The following is a 6,826-nucleotide window of genomic DNA, read 5'->3' as shown; positions in this document are numbered from 1 at the left end:
ACATGACAGTTCATGCTAGTTTTACCGTTACATGCTAACCGCAGTCACAAAGAGCCATTTACTCATCTGAAATACTAATTTTATGACTGCACCGTTTAAAAACTCCCCAAACACAAGTTAAAAGCGAATGTTTATCTCTGAGCTGTCCATCACTGACCCAAGCAGAGATTTCTCCCTGAAGGGAAGAAAAGGCCCCAGAAGCTCGTTGGTTTTCAGAACAGAGCTAAACACAGTGAAATGACCCATCTTTGCAGTATTTTGACGTGAAACTAGGCATAGCCAAATGATACCGAGGCACCAAAGCTTGTGCCAATCTAATGAACCGCCGTGTGTCGACTCTAAGTGTCGGCGCTTGTATCGAGGGACGACTATCACGTAACCGATGACGTCCGAAGCTTCGGGCTTTATTATTATATTTCAAACCTCAGCATGAGTGTCAATGATGTAGTGATAATGATTCTACAACTGATCTCCCTAACAGTGTCCAGAAGACAAAGGCTGGATGAGGCTTTAGACATTTTTTTCTAAGGCTGGGGGAATAGCCAGTCAGAAAAGGAGCCGTCTGAAGCCCAGCACTGTGGAACAAATCCTGCTTCTTAATAAATATCTGTGGAAATAAATGTTGCACAAGCACTGCTGCTGACACTTCTATCAGATCAAAGATCAAACTTCAATATTATGGACGTAAATGAAAAAAACATTGATACATATACATGAAATAATGAAACAAAGCTTGAAAACTAGAGTTACACAAGAGCTGGTCCTGTAACATCATCCTGGTATCGCTCTGCAGGTTGTACTCCAGTCTTATAGCTTTTCTCTTTCTTTGGGTGAAAGACGGAATCCAGCCGTTACCACATACCTCTACATACCTATACTTTTAATGTAATATTTACTTTTATTGCTAAACAAAAAAATACAAATGCCACATCGCTAATATCTTAAAATCTGTTTATTAACGTGCAACTTGAAATGAGTTTTACTGCACACATTTGGGATTGAAGCCATGATGTTTAGTGCCAGTGCTTCGAGTCCAATTATGAAACAGCTGCTGTAATTCCAGTCTGCCACCAGGTGTCGCTGTTCTCCCCCACAGCGAAGCCCTGAAGCTTTGAATCATTTTCGGCACAAAAAGAAGTAAAGCCTCAACGCTCCACAAGGCTTCGTTCGCCCATCTCTACCAGAAACACTGAGAAGCAAGCTGTGGGACTTTCATTACTGGCTGAGAAACATATATATATATACAGTATATATATATACTGTATATATATATATATATAGTAGAATCACACTGAAGGCATCAACACTATGAATGAATACGTGGAAATATGTACTTAACAAAAAAGTGTCAAACAACTGAAAATGTCTTATATTGTAGGTTCTTCAAAGTAGCCACCTTTTGCTGTGATTACTGCTTTGCACACACTCTGCGTTCTCTTGATGAGCTTCAAGAGGTAGTCAGGATGTCTGTCTCTATATGAGTGGCACAGTGTGGAGCTTCAACGCTGATGTCTCATCCAAACATGTCCCCCTGATTGTGTTCATTTAAGTGATTTTGGTGTCTTTTGTTTTGTATTTTTTGTCACTTTGTGGATGTCTTTGATCTCTTTATGGTCCTGTGGAGTCTGTTTGTGGATGTTTGACGCAGTGTGTGCTGCGTACGTCGTTTCTACAGGACACACACCTCGCCCAATAGTATGTATCTGCAGAGACTGCACGTACAGGGCTGCTCCTACAGGGCTGTACTCTTCTTCTACGGCCGTACCTTTAGAGCATTTTTTATCGACAGCGCCACCTATCTCAATGACGTTGTGTTAAAGGACGATTTCACTCATAAAACACATACAATTAGGTTTTATTTAAGAATAGTTACAATTTAATAGGTTGTATTTAAGAATAGTGTTCCACTGTAATTTTGGCTCAAGGTAGTCCAGCAGTATGTGTCTGTAGAACCGGAGGCGGCACTTTTAGGACACCACCTATAGAACCACAGTTCTAGGACCAGACTCTCCTTCAAGGGTCCAGGGGTCTCATGTACAAAGCGTGCGTACGCACTTATCCACGCTCACGTTCAGATGTATCAAGAGTGAAATGAACGTGGAAATGTGTGGTCCTCCACGCCAACTCCTTGACTGGCGTACGCACGTTTCTATTGCTTTTGAGCCGTTGGCGACACCTAGAGGTGATGCTGGGAATATAAAAATGTAAAAAACAATGTAAAAAAAAAAAGGTCATTCCTCAAAGTGATGTGCACATCAGAGACACTAAGATGAACACTTAACACACCCAGGTGTTTGCAATCAGATGAGCGGATATACAAGTTTACGTAAAATGGTGCAGAAGATCCCGTTAACAACAACGGCAGCTTTGGACCTGTTGGAGGATGTTACCAATGGAGCAGTGCCAAGAGAACGGGTTTCCAGAGACCTCAGGACCACGACTGGATCATCAGCCGCTTTACGTTCCTGAGGGCAATTCGCTTAGAACAGCTGAGCTGCGGCCAGTATTGGAGTGCAACACGTCCAGGAGCCATGTCCTACCTGTGCCCATACAGGTGCTGACCCACTGGACTTCCGGGCCACAGGGTCATTTCAGAGGGAGCTGGCCGACCGACCGGGACTGTGCCAGTCCACACTGAGCCGAGCCATGCCAGCCGTGTGGGACGGAACCATCCGAATGTCAGCCAGATACATCAAGCTCCCACAGTGCAGCTGAACAGGACGACATGAACGTGCAATTTGTAGCGACGGCCGGTTCTGCTGATGTAATCGGAGCGACCGACTGCACACACATTGCTATAGAGGCACCATCACAAGATGCATGTGTTTATGTAAACAGGAAGTATTTTTATTAAATCAGTGTCCAGATCATCTGTGATGCACAAATACATTTAAGTAACGTTGTTGTGAGGCGGCCTTGATCAAAACACATTCTGACCAACAGTATGGTTGGCAACAGGCTACAAGCTGCACGGGGCAGGACGGGGGCTTCTTGGTGACTAAGTCATTTAATTGTCCTAACATTAATCCCTCTGACACGCCTTCAGCATGTGCATCAGCAGCTGTTGTGGTGGACCGGAGGATCAGCTGACCCCGGGGAGGCTGGAGGAATCCGGCGGGTCTGTGGTACGAGGCTGGGACCGGGTCTCAGTCTCCTCCTGCCTCATGTTGGAAAATAATAAACTGAGTAATTTGACATGAGACAAAGTTTTGATTTCCTCTTTGACATCCTGGCATGATTACACATGAACCTGTATGTTGTTTGGCTGCGAGCAGATGATTGTATGACCTGTATAGTGAATAAATGTGTGAGTTACACCATATATAGTGACCTCGGGGGGATCTGAGTGACCTACGTGTGCTCCACCACCCCTGTGACAGCAACGTCACCCACAATCTGCTCTAACAGGGTGAGTTCATCCTGGTTACTGTTATCTAATCCTGCAGAGAGGGGAATCCCACCTGTCGGCCCTGTTTATACTAATTTGCATATTTAAATTGGGGCCGTGAAGGGGGAGGAGTCTGGTTCTCCAACATGTCAGTTCCACGCTGAGTGAGATGTACAAAGGAAATGTGCTGGATTCAGGCGTACGCTCACTGTGGTTCATCTGGATTTGCTTGTGCGTTCGCAGTTTTCAGGATTGAAGTGTACGCCATGGAGCTTCTAGAAACGTCATCAACACCTTCTGCCCTCATGCAGCCCCACATCATGATGCTGCCACCTCCGTGCTTCACTGTCAGGACCATGATCCACTGGGCTGCACTGGGTTCTAGCTGCTCACTGGTCTTCTGGATCCTTCTCCATCTTTGTCCAGTCTCTCAGTCAGATGTTTCTCCTCCTCTGTTCAGGTCTTCTCCATGTGGAGCCATGATGCAGACATAGATAGACACAGTCCAGAGGTCCAGAACTGAGAAGGTTCTGCTGTTCTCAGCTCGTTGTAGAACCATGTTCATTCAGGTGGACTGATGGAACCACAGCTGGACTCACTTTGGGTCTTTGAGGTTCTCCTCTGGAGCCTGAATTTTCAATACAGTCTTTTTGAAGTGTTTGTTTCTGAATGTTTAGTTCAAGGTAGAAATGCTGCAGTCACTGAGCGCTGACACCGGGTCGAATCATTAGAAACTCAAGTGATGCTGCGCAGAGTTTTACTCACTTTTCTACGCATGTTTTTGCATCTGTCTTCCTGTGGATGAACCACCTATTTAGAATCCACGAGGAAAGAACGACACCTGCAGACACTATTGGTTACATTTTATAATTACTGATTGAATTTTTGACGTTTGTGTCGACACATCATTTAACATTTGAGTAACTCATGTTTTACGCTGCGTGATTACCTTTGTTTAAAGAACAAATAAGACATTTAGTTTCAGATTCGTACAACTGATCAGCCTTTCTTTAAACTCTGAGCTGAGCTGTAGTCACTGGTGAAGCAGAGCTGCTGTCATGGAGCTGTCGGCCACAGCTACACCAGGGACACCAGATGAGCTTCCTGTTGGCAAATTTGTTTAAACGAGACTTCATGTGTCAGTTTTAACCTTAAATTTGGCAAATTTTCCCCGAAGAGCAACCGGTGCAAACATGTCAGGTGACACGCTGTCGGGATGATTATAAAAAGTGAACTGAAATTGTCATATTTCTATAAAATCCCTTCATTCTTTGTGTGTAGAGGCTGGAAACATGGAAACAGTCAAATATCTACAGCGTGTGGAGACAGTGTGGACATCTGGGGAAACATGCTGATTCCAGGATTTTTTAAGCCTCAAAGTTTTCGTTCCTCATGATTTCTGCCATTCTGAGTGTATCATCAGCTCTCTCTCCTCCTTCGTGTTGGTCTGTTTCCGTGGACGTGCAGGACTTCATGCTGCACGCAAACATGCGTCTTGAAGAATAAACATTGCATTTAAATTCCAGCAGAGGGCAGTGTTGACTCTCCGACCGCCGCTGGCTCTTCAGGCCACCAGGACAGCCGTCAGAGGAGGCGGACTTCATCCAACCATTCAGATCGTCTTCACCATCCCTGTGGCATCTGCAGTTTCCATACCTGGAGGTAAACATGACGGAGACGTTTGGAGCCCCTTGTGGCTGGAGCTGCTCACAGACTTCTTATGGTTTAGGACAAAACAGCATGTTTGGTTTTCAGAGAAATGTCCCAAAAGGAACGTCTTAAAAGCTATCAGAGATTGTAGAAAAGAATGAGTGAATAGATGACTGAGGCCCCAAGAAGAGCATTGAGATGGATGTGATGGTAGCAGCAGCGGGAGGCAGCGTGTTGCTGAGGAGAGAGTGTGGAGGTTATTGTAGTAATTACAGGGTTAACGAGGAGGGCCTCTCTGCTCAGCAGGAACCCACTCTGACACTCACTCAGACGAGCGTGAGCAGAAAGCTAAATCACAGGCTTCAGCCTCCACATTCATGCTGTGCGTCTATAAACTGAGGAATTTGTCGAGCTCGCAGCAAAGTGCCAATCAGCTTTCCGGCAGCTCCGCCCGTCGTCGTGTGTCCCCCGAAGCAGATGTCAGAAAGACAAATCACCCGACAGATGGCTGCCCTCCTTTTCCCTCTGCAGGTGAAGCGGTTGGGAGTTGAAGGCGGAGCTTCTGCACCTGCCCGCCAGCACTGGAGCTGATCTACAGCGAGTCTGTTTGTTGTGCTGCTCGTGTGAAATAGTGACAATCCATCGATCATGTCAGTGTTGAATAGTGCTGTAGCATCAACTCAGTGTAACGCCGATCAGTCAGCACAGCTGTCTTTACCGGGCCCCCTCCAACGTGGTGACCAATCACCAGCTGAGAAAAAAGAAACCAAAACGTCACCGTACACTGTGTCGTCCATAAAGACGTCACAGTGTGTGTCATCGTAGCACGTCATCAAAAACATCACAGTACAGCACACACACGTCAAAGTCAAGGCCCGCGGGCCGGACCAGCCCGCCACCTCATTTCACGTGGCCCGCGAGAGACGTGTGTTTCCTGATCTGATAAACTAATGGGATTCCCCTGATATAATGTTTCTAAGAACACAGCAGTGTTCCTACACAGGACTCCAGACGGACGCCAACAGGGTCTCACATGTGAGCGTCTACTGAGCGTGTGCAGCTGAACTAACACGTGGTCTCGTGGTGCGAGTGAACCGTGATCATCAGGCTGATCGGGTTGCTTCTGTCGGCTCAGGTAGCTGCTGCTCCAGGTACTGTGAGTCCGATTTCTTCCTCATTGACTCAGTCTCTCAGACACACCTGATGACTGAAGCGTTCAGGTGCAGGCAGACAGATCTCCACTGAGTCAGTCAGGAACAGAGTCGGCCCACATCCAGTCTGGAAGGTTCACGTTTGAACAGCGATCACAGTTCTGCCTCTGAACACGTGATGGCCAGTGGTCTGGACATTCAAAATGCACTCAGCTCGTAGAAACGTCCGTTCATTAAAAACTCTGCTCATAGAAAACTTTTCAACGACAAATGGCTTTCCACTGTTGTCCAACAAAAGTTTGGTCGCTCACCTGTCAGAGGAGCAGACACCTGGGAGCATCTACTGGAGCAGCAAGGCAGGAGTTTAGTTTAGTATTTGTTGATTGTTGTTTTTACTCAGTTTGTGTTTTGGGACTAAACAAAATAAAAGTCATACTATAGTATGTCGTTTTTTCGTGAAAATGGTCATCATACAGAACGTTGTAAAAACATGTCAGGATGTAGTACAGAGTGGAAATACTATAATGTATGTAGTAAAAGTCTATTTTTTGCAGCGCTGCTATAGCTCACCTAGTTGAGCTGGCGTCCCATGAACATTGCTATAGTCCCGATGTGGAGGCCATGAGGTCGAGGCCCT

Source organism: Stegastes partitus, unplaced genomic scaffold (assembly GCF_000690725.1).
Source record: "Stegastes partitus isolate 25-593 unplaced genomic scaffold, Stegastes_partitus-1.0.2 Scaffold2544, whole genome shotgun sequence".
NCBI classification, from domain to species: domain Eukaryota; kingdom Metazoa; phylum Chordata; class Actinopteri; family Pomacentridae; genus Stegastes; species Stegastes partitus.
Note: the sequence above shows the minus strand (reverse complement) of the source record.